The following is a 16,529-nucleotide window of genomic DNA, read 5'->3' as shown; positions in this document are numbered from 1 at the left end:
GGACAACACTACAGACTCCCAAAATAATGCTGGTTCCATCTGTGAGCAAAGCCAGAAGCAGATATGTGTTCTGTGTGTAGGTGAGCTCTCAGTCAAGTGCAGTAATACAGTTTGGCCACCGCACAGAGTTGGAGCTGTGCTTCAAGGAGAGGATGCGATAATTCAGCTGTGTTTCAGGCTCTTTACTCTTGTGGTTAATGTGTATCCCAGAAGTCAGACTGTGCTTAGAGGTGGGACATGGTAGACATATGTCACAACTATTTAAGATCAGAGTAAGGCTACATGCACACAATTGTATAGGGGACGTATGTACGGCCCGTACGCCATGCATTTCTATGAAGAGGGGAGGGGTCACCTCCGGACGTATGCCCACCCTGCTACGGCTTGGCGGGAATATGTTCGTGTAAATGTAGCCTTACATTTTAAACCTTCAATATAAAGGTTTTTGTGTTCGACAGTGTCCTGATGTTAACCTACCACTCTATCATCCTCTGAAATTCATGTTTGGTTCCAAAGCCCTGATTATGGGGTCAATGGGAGAATTTCATTAGTAAGAAGTAAATGAACTGTGAAGGTTTCATTTGTCACATGTTACCAATAATTGAGGGACTTGGTTTTATTCATTCTTTTAATGTAATAATCTATTGAGCTTATAATGTGGAAATCAATAACTTACCCTTGAAAATGTACTTCCAGTGGTTGTTTTTCACCGGGGTGAGTCATTATTCTCTCTACTGTTCCCCTGTTATGGTGTTAAGTTGCAAATGTTTTGTGAAGATATCTCTTGGCAAGGTTATCCGGCAATTTACTCCGAAATTTCATTTCCAGGAACCAGTCTTATCCTATCCTGGATAATTATCTGTTGTTTGCCAGACAGGTAAGAGAATTTGTTGATCAGCTAGTAAGATATAAGATCAGCTAGTAAGAGATACCAATTTTAAAGGGGATAACTAAAAACTAAATTTTTTTCTTTCATCTGATACCAGAACCATAGTAATTAGCTGCTGTAGAACCCAATATATAGGCATCAAAAGGAACATCTACCCTCCAGCCTCTGAGCCTGACTCATCTCTAGCAAAAGATCACAGTTTTCTGCTCATTTTCACATAACTTGGTGGAGGTTTTTAATATGTGGACGGGCAAATTTTCACATCACAGAGAAAATTTTAGGTAGCATCTATCGTAGCCTACCTGAGGGTGCTGCTACTTAAACAGGGTAAAAACAAGTGACAGGTTCCCTTTAAATGTCTAAAAGATACAGGTCCGAGGAGTTTAAATTCCAAAAGACTTTATTCAAATATCATCCAGACATAAAAAATGCAACATTTCGATTCCCACTGAATCTTTATCAATCAATGCTTGATAAAGATTGTGGGAATCGAAATGTCAAATTTTTTGTGCATGAATGATATGTGAATAAAGTCTTTGGGAATTTAAACTCCTCGGTGCTGTGTCTTCTTCCGTCGACAATGCCTGACTTTGGGTTTTGCGCACCAGAACCTCCAGCTGCGAGCACCACCCTTATAAATCAACCGTGCAGGATTTGGATTGCTGCCTCACTACTCCTTTTCACTAGAATATACAGGTCCCACCTCTAGGATCTGCACCTTGACCCAGTGATCTGTTTCCTTAATGCAGTCACATCCAGGCTATAAATGGTGTTCAGGTACAAAAATAGCATCACATTTTTAAATTCACAGTTTTATGTAACTCCCTTAGTAATAAATGAACAGTGAGACTCCATGGAGGATGGGAAGGAGTAGAAGTCCATGCAGGCATGCTGTGATTTCATATAATCAGAAATATACATGGGGTATAGTTTGCTAACATTATGAGATTAAAGGACCTATGATGATATGGCCCTGGTCACATGACATTACTTGCTGAATGCTGAGAAGGCATGGGGAGGAGGAGCTGGATTTAGCCTGCGGAGACCACCCCCTGTCTTACTTGCTGGAAAATGTAGTGACATGTTCCCTTTAAAGACATAGTCGGTAATTGGATTTTTATCTGCAGTTATGTCATTAACTACCTGTATCCTCATGGTATATAAGGCTTCTCTTCCAGCCTATAGCAGTGACTCTCAGCTCGTTTACATATGACTTTAGAGGCAATAATTGGTAAATGGTCAAGTTTTGAAATAAAAGAAGGAATTCTAGAAAGCATATTTCATACCCTACTTGTGGGTGCTTGGTGGTATACAAGATGATGACATTGTCCCTATATTTCCTATTTCCTATATATTTAGCCTAAGGTGAGTCATGATAGAAATGTAAACAGTGTGCACAAATCACTTATCTTTCTGTTAAAATCACCAGTGCTGGAAGTCATCTTTTTAGGAAAAAAATATAAAAATTGTTGAAATTCTCCACTATATTTTAGACACGCTAAAAGCAACTGTACTCCATTCCACCAGTAGAGGGACAATCGTATAAGCTTTTAAAAGTAAAGTGCATCATATATTCAAGAAAACCTGTCACATGGCAAAATATTGTCTAGTCTCCCAGTATCCTCTTATATATAATTGTATATAGATCTACATATGCTGTATGTGTATGGTGTGCGTGTGCATATACTGTATGTGTGTATACATGCCATACATTTGAATATGGCACTATATGTGTGTGTGTATAATCTATATGTGTGCGCATGAATGTCTAAATGTGTGATTGTAACTTGCATGTGTGAGTATTACAAATATGTATATTTTTGGAGTTATTTCCTAGTTATGCCCCAGCATCGCAGCCTGTCTTACTTTTAAGTATCTGTAAAGATGGCCTGAAAAGGCAAAATCGCTGTAATGAGTTTAGTTTCTCCTCTTTCTTGACCTATAGGAGACAGATATAGGGGAGCATCCATTATTTTTGTTGCATGGCCCATTTTTTTGGCACATGAATTGTGGGGTTTATAAGACAGGTCTAATTATTGTCCAAGAAAAGTGTCAGGGAACTAGCAGAGTAAAAAGCTGCAGCCACATTTAGTTGAAAAAAAGGCGAGAGTGTCAGAAAAGAAGCTAACATGTTGTGGCAGATTTACTTACCCGGTCCTGTCGTGATCCCGCGGTGCGTTGTCCGATGAGGATTCGGGTCTGCCGGGATTCAATAAGATCGTTCACCCGAGTTCTTGCAGGTGACGCTGCTGCGCCGAGGTCCGCCGGAGACTTTCTTCTTCCTGGTGCATGTGAGTGCTTGATCTTGCAACACAATTTGTCTTTTAAATTCCGCGTTTTTTCCGAATCTGTAGGGTTGTCCGACTGCCACAATCCCCGATTTCTGTCAGGTGCCTGCCAACACCGATGTGCCACAATCCGATTGCGTGCGCCAAAAACCCAGGGCAATTCAGGGCAAATCGGAAATATTCGGGAGCAACGGGGTGTCAACACATCCTAAATATGGCATATATGGCACAGTGGAGAGGAATCTGTGAACCGATACAAAAGTTTGATGGTGAAAGATGTTTAAAACCGTTTGCCAACAAGCAAGTTCTGTCTATAGAAACCTGCTCCATAAAATTGTGGGATTTCCCATACCAAACCTAAAATCACTGAACTGAGCATGTTCAGCTTGTTCATTCAGTTTAGTGAGTCCATCTTTTGTCCAGGAAATCCTGTAAGTGCACAGAGCGAATTCCTCAGAGTGTTTTATATGTTTAGCCCTAGGGAAGAACCAGGAAGTATTTGACGCACATATAGAACGCAGTGGGCACCACCTCTTGTAAACCATGTACTAGACTTTATTGAAACAAGAACGACGCATTTTGCCTTTAGACCTTTTTTTAGGCAACTTCGTTGAACTGTTTTAGTCCCTAGAAACCTAGGTGAGTGTGGGGGGCAGGATATTAGGTAATTTACCATTACACATCTATCAGAAGTTCAGCACGGCTTTCTTGATATATGAAGTTAAAGATGACCTGCCACAAGATTTTGACCCCCCTGACTAACCATGCCTGCCGATAAAGGGTTACAAGTCCTCCCATATCACCAGTGCCAGTGTTGCCAGTAAGGCTCTGTACCTTAATTACAGACATTTTTTTGATATGCAAATTAGCTTTCCTGACTCAGGTCTTCTGGCTGTGACACTTCTCTTTCCCAGGCTGGCAGTGAACCACTCCCCATTATTCTGGCTGACAGCTCTGAGTCTCTTCAAATCACTGCTCTGCCTCCTCATGCTGTAGGCAGACGTATAAAGCTCTATGTACAGATATAAAATATTGGGTACATTTTTATACGGCACCTTGTCTTACATTTGTCATGTGACCAGAGTGACATTCTTACAGCCTTCTAATAGCAAACTGTACACCATGTATGTGATCACATGAACACACAGCAGCCTCCATGGAGGATGGCTGTTACTAAGAGCAGAACTATTAATAGATATACTGTATATTAGTAAATTACCTAATATCCAGCCCCCCACTTACACACACATTACAAAAAACATGAGGTAAAGAGGCTAACCCCTTTAATAGAAAGCAGAAGCATTGTTTCGCAGAAGACCTGGTGCTCACCGCTTTCTTGGTTTGTATACTTTTACATACTGTATCTGTTATTGCTTCTCTGTGTTTGGTCATTGTGGTCATATATCATAGGAAGTGTTCACACTGTGAGCTTAGAGACATTTATTCAGTTGAAAGGTACTGGGATAAAAATTCTGCATCAGTTATCATACATTTCTATGCATACTTTATTTGACCTTATCTGTTTGAGGAGACACTTGGTTTGGTCCAACAGTTTTTGACTGGAGCGCGGGGAAAACATTGGAGTATCGTATCGTATAATTCATGCAAAACATGTGGACATTGGTGGTGAACCTTTAATAACTTTTTACTGTATTTTTCGGACTGTAAGGCGCACCAGATTATAAGGATGAATGACCAGCAGGTGGCAGACCTGTGCACAGTTCAAGGCAGCTGTTGTCTGTAAGTACAGTTCATATATAAGGCGCACTGGACTATAAGGCGCACCTTTGATTTCTGAGAAAATCAAAGGATTTTTTGTGTGCCTTATAGTAATACGGTATTAGAAAATATTTTATAGTGATGTTTGTACCACATCCTAAAAAGTGATCCGCTCCTTTAAATCTCAAGTTGTTTACTGCGCTCTCTTTTTCTTCAAATTAAGAATTCCCGCAAGATCCTGCAGCAGTAATCCTGGGCCCATTTCTGAAAATAACCTCTGTTCTGTTGACCCTTTCAAAAACTCATTTTTTTTTACGTTTCATTTTAAAATGCACATTTTTGTGATTTTAGCAGTCCGTAATGATAGACTGAACAGTGATTGCCAATAGATTTTGTAATTCTCCGGCAAGCCAGTACATAGTATATTAGCCAAAGTTCAAGGTAACAACGCAGGCATTAATAAACTTGTTGTTGTAACAGGGCTGCATCATGGCCTTACACATAAAATCCACTTTGGCCAATAAGCTTTCATCCATCTAGTTTTTCTTAATTTTTTTCTACAAATTCATGAAGGACTTGTTTTGGGGGTGGATGTAATCTGAAGCCAGGTACATGTTGTCTCCAAGCCTCCAGATGGAGGTCACTGCTCTCTCTTATTGCAGATATTTTTTACGGCAATATACATTTTGCACAATGCGGCCAAAAACACTAATAAAACATAGGAAAAAATGGAACGCAAATTTGTAGTATTAGTATTGTATGTGATATCCTTAAATGAACACTATCAAAATATACGATATACGGTATACACCTTATTATGTCCTTTTAAATCATAAGTTAGATATATTTGCAGCTTAATACTAATAATAATAATTATTATTATTATTATTTTTATACAGCGCCATCCTATTCTGAAGCGCTTTACAAAGCATGATGGACATATACACAGAAATAAGACAATACAGAGTAAAAACATGGTCATGTGGAGCAATAGGAGCGAGAACCCTGCTCACAAGAGCTTACAGTCTATGAGGATGAGGGAGTGACCCAAGAGCTTACAGTCTATGAGGATGAGGGAGTGACCCAAGAGCTTACAGTCTATGCGGATGAGGGGGTGACACAGGAGCTCACAGTCTATGAGGATGAGGGGTGACACAAGAGATTGCAGTCTATGAGGATGAGGGGGTGACACAAGAGCTTACAGTCTATGAGGATGAGGGGTGACACAAGAGCTTACAGTCTATGAGGATGAGGGGTGACACAGGAGATTACAGTCTATAAAGATGAGGGGGTGACACAAGAGCTTACAGTCTGTGAGGATGAGGGGGTGACACAAGAGCTTACAGTCTATGAGGATGAAGGTGTTGACACAAGAGCTTACAGTCTATGAGGATGAGGGGGGACGCAAGAGCTTACAGTCTATGAGGATGAGGGGGTGACACAGGAGCTTACAGTCTATGAGGATGAGGGGGTGACACAAGCGCTTACAGTCTATGAGGATAAGGGGGAGACACAAGAGCTTACAGTCTATGAGGATGGGGTGACACAAGAGCTTACAGTCTATGAGGATGAGGGGTGACACAAGAGCTTACAGTCTATGAGGATGAGGGGTGACACAGGAGATTACAGTCTATAAAGATGAGGGGGTGACACAAGAGCTTACAGTCTGTGAGGATGAGGGGGTGACACAAGAGCTTACAGTCTATGAGGATGAAGGTGTTGACACAAGAGCTTACAGTCTATGAGGATGAGGGGGGACGCAAGAGCTTACAGTCTATGTGGATGAAGGGGTGACACAAAAGCTTACAGTCTTTAGTCTTTACACTAAATTTGTAAGTTTTATTAAATTAACACATAAGAATAAACTTATTTTATTTTTGTTTTTCCTGAACAGGATATCAAACTTTTGCCGGAGGCATTTACAGGGTTAACACCCGCATTGGGTGCCAACACTGACCACAGGTGTTACCGATGGGTGTTTTCTGCAATATGCAGCAACGCTCACCTTGTATGGAGAAGGTTCAGCCCGTGAGCCCTCTCCATACACCCGCAGCCGACATGTGATGTACACATGTAAGGGGTTAAATGAAGACATTAGCATCTCATGTGCCACATTTATTATAGAGTCTAAGCCACTATAATAAACCTGACCTAAAAAAAACCCTCCTATGACAGTCTAAATAAGACAGCTGATAGTTACTGATTAGTTGCTAAGATGTCTCCCATACAGTGCACAGAGAAAATAAAGGAAAATCTACTCCGCTCACAGGATCATCAGTGGGGTCATGTATTATAGAGATATACTAAGTAACATTCATTTGAATAAAGCCCTTAAAGTTAGAACCAAACTATCCGGCTCTTGCTTACCCCCTCCCCTCATCATAGACTTCTATGTTATCTCATACCAGTGTGTGCAGTCCAATAAGTTTCAAAATCTAATAATAAAATGCAGACGGTTACAATAATAATAGGGGACCCTGTGGATGAAAAGAAGGAAACATTTTAAAAGAAATTATTGGAATGTTTTAAAGTGCTACTAATACCAGTGGCAAAAACTATTTAATGACATGAACATTTAGAGTTTGGATCACAGGATATATATTTATCATACTGAGGAATGCAACAAATGGCAAACTACAGTACCAGACTTGCGATGGAAAATCCATTATTTTTATATTATTGAAACATCTGCCGCAGTCTGTTTGTATGATTCTTCAGGTCTATGTCATATTTCTGTGTTAAATAATAAAAGAACACTTCATTTAATTAGAGGTGATTGCAAGGGGTGTAACTTGAGGGGGTGCAGTCGCAAGCGGGCCCAAGAGGCCTAGGGGGCCCATAGGGTGTACCTTTCCTATATGAGAAGACTAGTACTATAAACAATACATTATAATTGGGCCCCTGATACACATTTTGCACTGGGGCCTGACAGCTTCAAATGACACCACTGGTGATTAAATGTGTAAATTTTATGATGCCCTAAAACGCATTTATTAGTTGACTAAGAAACGGAAACCCTCAAGCAATTAACTATTTCCCTTTTTCTTCATCTTAGTTTTATAGCAAAAACATTGTACCTGTGAAAAGGTAAATTAACAAGTCTAAGAAATTCTTTAATTCTCCCATTTATCTCTATGGGGTTTGCACAACAGACACAAAAACTAGTGCATCAAATCTACCATCAGGAAAATTGCACATGCGCAATGCCCATGTCCATGCCATTGAAAGTAGAGTCGGCTTCATTAAAAGTAGAACATAGCACTCTGTTTCATGGCTGTATATGAAAATTAGCTGTTTGCTAAAAATAAAATGACTATTATTATTTTAGAGGGCTCAATTATACGAGAGTCCATTCTCTGGGCACAGTCCTTGATACAGGGAAAAGGTGAAGGACCTCCTCTTGTGATGAGGGGCAAAGTTTTTATTATTATTAGTAGTAGTAGTATTAGTATAGGTCATTGTTTCATCTGTTTTCAGCAGAGATGAATGCTTTCCAGCACAACTGGGGATAGTTCAAAGATAGTCTCTTGACTTATAAACATTGGGGAAAGAGTCCCAGGACAGTTTCTGGCTCCATCAAGAAAAAAAAGGGATTTTGGGCCCAGCCCAGGTGCCAGGACCTCTCCTTGGGGCACTTTGGAGGGGGCACCAGCCTGGATCCTTGGCACCAGGATAGTAGTAGATACGGGTATAGAACCCCGCTCCGACCTTAGATAGGTGTCCCTAATGGAGGCCAGGGTCAGACCTTGATGAAGGTAGAGGGCAGCGGATGGCCTCCGGATGAGCACTGCCACAACAATCACCATTTCAAAGACATCCAAGAACTCCGGTTCCTCATCAAGGGGCACAAGTTGTGGTCTCACTATGGAGAGATCTTCTTCTCGGCTCCATGAGGAACGCTGGTGTTGCCTTCATGCGCTAAGTCCTTCTTGCCAGGAGTCATGGTGGGATGATTTTTCTCCTGTGCCAGAGTCTTGGTGCAGGGTTTCTGCCATTCATGCATGGGCAAAGCTTGTTGTGAACAGACTGGGTTTCCCACAAGTAGATGTTCTTGCTGCGTAGCACAGTTTCTTGAGTGGTTAACCCCTTCAGTGCTGGAGCGGAGCTTCATAGCACAGCAGAGCGGACGCAGTTCCTTGCGGGTGTTAACCCTGCAGGTGCTGGAGCAGGGTTAGGCCAGGCCTGGTTCTAGACAAAGTGGGGCCCCAAAATAAAACTATTTTATGACCTGTTACAGTCAGTAAGAGGCTTCCTTTAGTATGGTAAAACAAACTGTAATATGGGAGAATTTTATAGGAGATAGATAGATGATAGGGAGATTGATGAGCAGCATGGTGGCTCAGTGGTTAGCACTACAGCCTTGCAGTGCTCATCAACATCTGCAAAGAGATTGTATGTTCTCTCGATTTTTCCAGAAATCCCCATGTAAATTAGAATAACTTTTAAATTCATACACACTACCACCTTCATGCAACTTTGCAGCAAACGGCAATAAAATGCAAAAATGTAATTAAAAATTCTACATTTTCTCTAAAATTTATATGAATCCAGAATACTTATATAAAGAAAACATACTTTCCTAAACCAGCAAGATGTGAGGAGATCATACATACCCCACATGTGTATATTCACCAAAATATGTAGCGAAGGGAACATTAAATCCACAGGGGATACCAAACTATTTTTGTAGAAAATTGCACTGAGCATCACACAGATCTATCATTGTATCCTCCCTTACACACTGGTAGCCCAAATAATAACTATATATCCATAAACCAAGCTAATGAGATAATAAAAGTTACTTTTAGATGTGTACAGAACCCTTCATGCTTCATAAGACGAATGAGAAAGCCATAACATAGGTATAAATAATGGAGGATGGTGTGAAATAAAAAAATTATTCCAGAACATGTGTGTGTTTTTGGTGTTATATATAACTTTATGGACATGTTCTGGGTTGTGTTGTTATGTAGCGACATTAGGCGAAGAAGATAAAATGTGAATCAGTCAATATTTCGCAAAAAAGAGCTATCACAAAGTAAAAGGCAATAAGAGAGCAAGTGTGTTCTTAGATAGCTCTGGATAGGAGAGGGTTAAAAATATGAATATTAGTTGATATTATTCCTACATTATTCAAAATGTAGTAACATGTAAAGTGAATATTTCCATTATCTGTGAGGTGCAGCAGCTCCTGTGTGCAGCAAACTCTCCCTGTAGCCTGATGGCTAAGAATCTGGAGCTGGGGGGGACAATTCAGGGGGCTGTATCTCTAGCTCTGTGACACATAGAACCTCACTTCTTATTTTGTTATGAAATAAGAGAGTGTTCTCTTTTATTTGAATCTAAATTTGTATTTCTAAATGTCAGGAAAATGGAGATATTAACTGTTAAACTGCCATAAAGAGTGATTTTTATATATAAAATTCGCACCTGAAATTCTCACTTTAAACCTGAATATCTCTGGATCCATGGCACCCAGAAACACAGTTTTAGATTCATTTGAAAGAATAGATTCTCATCTTCTCTCAACTTTGCCTACCCATAACGCTAGCCCTAGGTTAGGCAAAACACATTTCAAAGTGCCAGCATAAGGCACAAAAGTATATATCCTGTTCGTGATGCCACTCGCAACATCCCCCATTGGGGCCTAGCCTTTTCTCCTGGTGTGGAGGAAGCCAGGGCCCGAAATACTGGAGTGGCTGGCTGTTGCAGCCTTAGCCACGCGATTGTCATGGTGCTTGGTATACGGGAACGGACACCTTGTCCAAAGCCTGGCAGGCCCCAGCAGGTGGTGTGTGCAAGAAGATGGAAGGAGCGGCTGATAGAAAAGGTTTCTCCCTGGGACAACCCTAATGTGTAGATAGGGATCCCTGATGATGGAGGATGGGTAGCTAATGATGGTGAACAGCCTAATCCAGGGATCATTCGAAGGCACATTGGTGCAGAATAACCTACAGTTCTTTATTGGAACAGCAAACGGCAGGCAATGGCCTTAAACATTAGCAGAACTTCAGCTGGAAAGAGCTGGTCAGAGTGCAGGTCTGCAGGAAGATGGTTGCTCACAGCCTACATAATATCTTCAGGCTGTGCTGGTAAAGATAGAACAGAGTCCTGATAGTGGATCTCTGTCCTCAGGGCCTAGTCTCTTGGGCCTGGCTAAGGTATCAGGCACCAGGCCTGAGGCACCTCTGCTTCCTGGTCTGACATCACTGGCTCTGTAGCACTGACATGTGCTGCACACTTCTGATTTCTGCTTCAGGACCACATGCTACCACCCACAAGGGGTTTTATAAACTCTCCCTTATGAGGTGGCAGAGACTCGTCTAACCAGGACGCTCCCTTCTTCACAGCAATTACAGAGCATAAAATTGGATAGAGAATTTAACTTTTGACCTCCCAGGTAGAGCCTTAACTGCAGTTACTAAGTTTACCATGTTAAAGATCTCCAAATGAGGTGATCTATCTCACCAGGTAGCTACTGACATGGAGAGGAACACTTTCACAACACCTATTTATCTCATGCATTGGCAGGGGTGTTGCACATGTGTTAATGCGAACAAATGCAACATGTGAATGCACCCTTAGGGTTTGATAGGAATTTCTAATACAGTAAATGAGGCTTTGGTTGCTGTGTTGGATAACCACAATGCAATGGAATTGTGTGATCGAAAGATGGTATAAGCAGTGCAAGGTCTTATCTGTGAAATGAATTGGGCAACAGAACAGCAGACAACAGAAATTGTCTTGAATGTTGATGGCCCAATGCCAGAAGCGAAAGTTGGTGGGCAAGTTTATGAGGACAAGCAGTTCAAGAGCAGAATGGACAACAGCAAAGACTGAACAATCTTGTGTCCCTGTGGATCAACTTTCGCGCATTATACTTTTAAATGTCTACTGGATCCTTGTGAAAACAGGTGTCCTAACTATGCAAGCAGTTGAGTAACCACCAGTGGCCTAACAAGACTCTATTAGGCCGGTGACACATGTGGCATTTTTGTTGCGTTTCTGCTGTGATTTTGAATGCATTGAAAACACATGCATTTTTCAAATGTTTGCTTGCGTTTACGGTTTATAAAAATGCAATGCTTGTGTGTGTTAATTGAAAACATCTATGTCTCTTGGAATTTTTAAACACGCAGTCATCTTCTCCCTGCTGCTTGTGCATGTAATCGCATGCATTTCAAAACGCAGACCACAAATGCATGGGTTTTAAAAAAAGCAACTGCTATGTAAAATGCAATGAAAATGCACCTCAAAGAAACACAGACAAAAAGGCGCAGGGGAGAAAACACCAAGTTAAGACACTCTAACCTAAAACCCATTGAAAAAAACAATATGCAAATATGATGCACTTTTCAGGGATGCAAAAACGCAATGGAAAAAATGTGGCAAAAACTCCACATGTGTCTCCGGCCTTAGGCCCTGGTGCAAACTTTGGATCAGGGCCCCCATGTTCGCAGAGGCCAACTTAATTAAATATATGCAGAGATTCCCTTAATGACATGTCCGCAGAGGCCCTCTTAATGAAATATTTGCAGAGATTCCCTTAATGACATGTCCGCAGAGGCCCTCTTAATGAAATATTTGCAGAGATTCCCTTAATGACATGTGCGCAGAGGCCCCCTTAATGACATGTGCGCAGAGGCCCCCTTAATAACATGTCCGCAGAGGCCCCCTAATGAAAAGAAAATGATAAACTCAGTACTCACCTCACCCAGCGATCCCACGGCTTCCTCTTCTCTCTTGCAGCAGTGTAGGCAGATTCACATGTATCCATGCGCTGTAGCCGCGCACACTGTATGACATCATCCGTGTGCGCAGGTACGGCCCATAAACATGCATCTGCCTGCCTTAATCGCTATTGTAATCAGCTGTATGTGTGTCTGACCCAGGTCCAGTGCCGCTCCTGCTGCGACCATGATTGTTACGCCTTTTGTAACCACTTAAGGCCCTTTACTTACGTAAACATGTTAATGGAGATGAACTAGAAATCTCCGATTACTGAATAATTAAAATACTGAATACTTTTTATTAAAAAATATAGAAACTGTAGTGATTCTCCTGGGCATTTCTTTCCCCATGTTTAGTAATCTTGATAGCACTTGCGCACCAGATCAGTTCCATATGTTAAGAGGATCTGTCAAACACCCACTTTTTTGTGAAAGAGAAACTACTCCTTCCTTCGATATTGCACTGTGATGAGAGAAGCAATCGCCCACCTTTTACATATATTATCGCCAGATGTTATGCGGCTGAATAATCCACATTGGTGCTTTGCCTTTGTAAATATTGCTTGTCATAATACACCTCTCCCTGCGCTCCAAGAAAGTGCAACGTGGCCTGGTGCAGTGAGCTAATCTCCGCTGAGAAATGACCGCATAGGGTGAATAACAATTTATGCTGCGATATCACAGATACACGGGGCACGCCTCTGTCCAGCGGAATCTATTGAATATAATTCTTATATTTATAAAGGCAATATGTGATGTTTGTTTTGGACTGGTATTTGCCATTATTGATCTTGCTGACCTGATGCAGTGTGGTCCAGTTTGGGAGAAAATAGTAATGTTTTGCGTCCTGTTTTTATATGAATGCACAAAGCTTTTGTCTCAGCGTGAACAAGTTGTAGAATGGAGTATTCCCTGTAAGAGGGCATTGCATTAGGCTCATGTGGTGTGTTGGGCTACTAGTTGTTGGAGAAAAGAAGGCGATAATGTTTTTTGCCCAAACCCTTTGTCTTGCCATTCGCCTTTCTTTTAACTATGTGGGGGACATTTATTATTGTATCTGCACCTAAAAAATGCCGGGATCTTTTGTTTTTTTTTGGGTGCAGAAATGTTGCGGATCATTTATAATGAGTTTGCGCCAGAAAGAACAGATGTTTCCGACTATCCGGACTCCTCTGTCTTTTTTTGGCACTAGTGGGCATGGCCTAACCTTTCCACATTATCTGTCACATTTATGTGTATTTTGTCAGCATTTTAGGCGCAATTTTTGGCGCACAATAGACCAGGAAAAATTGGTTAGAGAGCAAAATTAAGGCGCAGTTCATGTAAGATTTTGGCGCACATCTCATTGATGTCGGCATTTTTATGTCGCAGGACTGATATATTACCGGCTACCCATTAATTACTTACAGCCGTGCGCCATTTTAATACATCGGGCTGTGCTTTCAGGAGACTGATCTCCGATCAGTGCATCCTTATCTAAACTTTAAAGGAGTATTCTATGGGAAGACATCTCAGACACATTCATTTTATGTCCCTCAATTTCGCTCTAAATCTGACAGAGGTAGGAGGAGATGGCCAATGGGATAAAATATGAAATATAATATAAATAAATATAAATATATAATATAAACTGTTGAGAATAAAATGCTCTCAAAAGGAATATACAGAAAATGTCTGAAAAAGTCGAACAAATACACCTGTAAGACCAGGTACACATCGGGGCACATTTACTTACATTCCTGCTGGAGTTCACCAAAAGTGCATTGTCCAACTATAATGCACTGTGCCAGGTTATATCCACGATATCCTGCATGTGTCGTTCCCCTGCTCAGATCCGACAGAGTTCACCATCTTTTTAGTGGTGCATGTAAGGGTTTGCGACAAAATTTGAATGTTAAATCCCGCGCCCTCCAATTTGTGTCGCATGGAAGCCAGCGGAGCTGTGCCAAAAAAGGATCGAGTGCGTCAAAATCCCAGTGCAGACACTTCTTAAATACCTGTGCAAGCCCGAAAAAAGGCGTACAGTCCAATGAAAGTGAGCAGCACGACCCTTAGGGTGCGTTCACACATTGCAGTTAAAACTGCATTGCAATCAGCTTTGAGGTGGTTTTAGGTACAATTTTGTCAATTTCACAGGTTAAAGACATGAACTGAACGGGTGAATTTGATTTTGCAGGAGAAAGCTGTTCCACAAATTCCATTCACCTGTTGATTTGATGCCTTTCACTTGTTAAAATAAGTAATACCACCTAAAACCAACCCAAACCTAATTGTGATGCAGTTTTAACTGCAACGTGTGAACGCACCCTCAGTAAATTAGCCTCATTGTGTATTATGGATCGGATTTCAAGCTGGTTGTTTGCACCTAAAAAAGTCCCCCTTCTGCTGCTTTTTATAAATGAGGTATTTGAGGTATTGATCCAGTTTAGAAAAGCCCCACTCTATCCCTCTCTTGACTATACAGTAACGGAACATGCACCTTACTGTTAGTTTGTATGTGTGACCTGGAATGTTGACACTGTTGACATTAGGGCAGATTTGTTCATTGGTTTACAACAGTATTATGTTATAACTTGCACCCAAAATTAACTGCACCGCATTTATTAAGGGTTTTAGACAGCTTCACAACTAGTACAATAAAATTGCCCAAGTGGTGAAAGGGGTGAAACAAAAAATATCCAACCAACCAAATGGTAGGTGCACTGTTAGACTAGATAGACATAAAGGAAATCTACCATCAAAATCCATCATGATAAACCAAGGACGCTGGTTCCAGGCACCATGACTGTAGTAATCTTCTTATATTTGTTATCCACAGCCTCCTTCCTTCTAAATTCAACTTTTTAAATTATGCTAATGAGCCGGAAAGGCAACTGGGGGAGTTCCCAGAGCCACTCCGTGCTGCAGCTTCACAGGCTGTTACACTCTCTTGCCCATGCCCCCCTTATCTCCTTTTCACATCCCCCCCTTCCTCCCTCTGTCTGATGTACTATAACTGCAGCACAGGGAGTTTTAGCACACGGTTGAAGGGGGAAGTGCTCCTTGCTCACTGTAACAGCCTGTGAATCTGCAGCATGGAGGGACTCTGGGGACCGCCCCAGTAGCCCATCAGACTTATCTGGCTCAATTATAAAAGTTTATTTTAAAAGGAAGGAGGCCATGGATAACAAAAGATTACCACAGTCACTGTGCTCTGAGCAGGTGCACTTCAAAATAACTTCACTTTTCATTACTAAAAACATAGGTTTTCGTTTGCCAAATGAAGAATTCCCTCTATGCAACATGGAAAATACTTCGGAGCAGTTTTTAAAATGTAAAATTTCACCAGTAACCACTTCATCATTTTCTATAGGATCATCTCTGTGAGTGATTATTGTTTTATTGTACAGATCTGAGAATATTATCAGTCTCCATTTCCTGTATATATTAATAAAAAAGGCAGACTCATGTCAGCAAGAATTTTTGTTTTAATATCTGTAACTTTTAGTCCCCGCAGTTACATCACAATGAGACTGTTTTGTGTAAAGATGAAACCCTGAATGTTCTGTCACCTTTTTTGAATCTCATTCCATTATTAGTCACAAATGAGATTTACTTTGTAGGGTAAAATTTTGAGACAAATTTGGCGCAAAATTAGGCGCTAATGAATTGGACATGCGACAATTCCTAAACGCATTTACTAAGGCAGAACTAGAACCATCATCCATCATAAATCACAAGCCAAAAAAGAGAACAAACCAAGCTCAAAAATAGGTGAACCTGAGACCCACTGGGGCAGATTTACTTACCCGGTCCATTCGCGATCCAGCGGCGCGTTCTCTGCGCTGGATTCGGGTCCGTCCGGGATTCATTAAGGTAGTTCCTCCGCCGTCCACCAGGTGGCGCTGCTGCGCTGAAAAGCAT

Source organism: Engystomops pustulosus, chromosome 10 (genome assembly GCF_040894005.1).
Source record: "Engystomops pustulosus chromosome 10, aEngPut4.maternal, whole genome shotgun sequence".
Lineage (NCBI taxonomy): Eukaryota > Metazoa > Chordata > Amphibia > Anura > Leptodactylidae > Engystomops > Engystomops pustulosus.
This window is presented reverse-complemented; position numbering follows the sequence as displayed.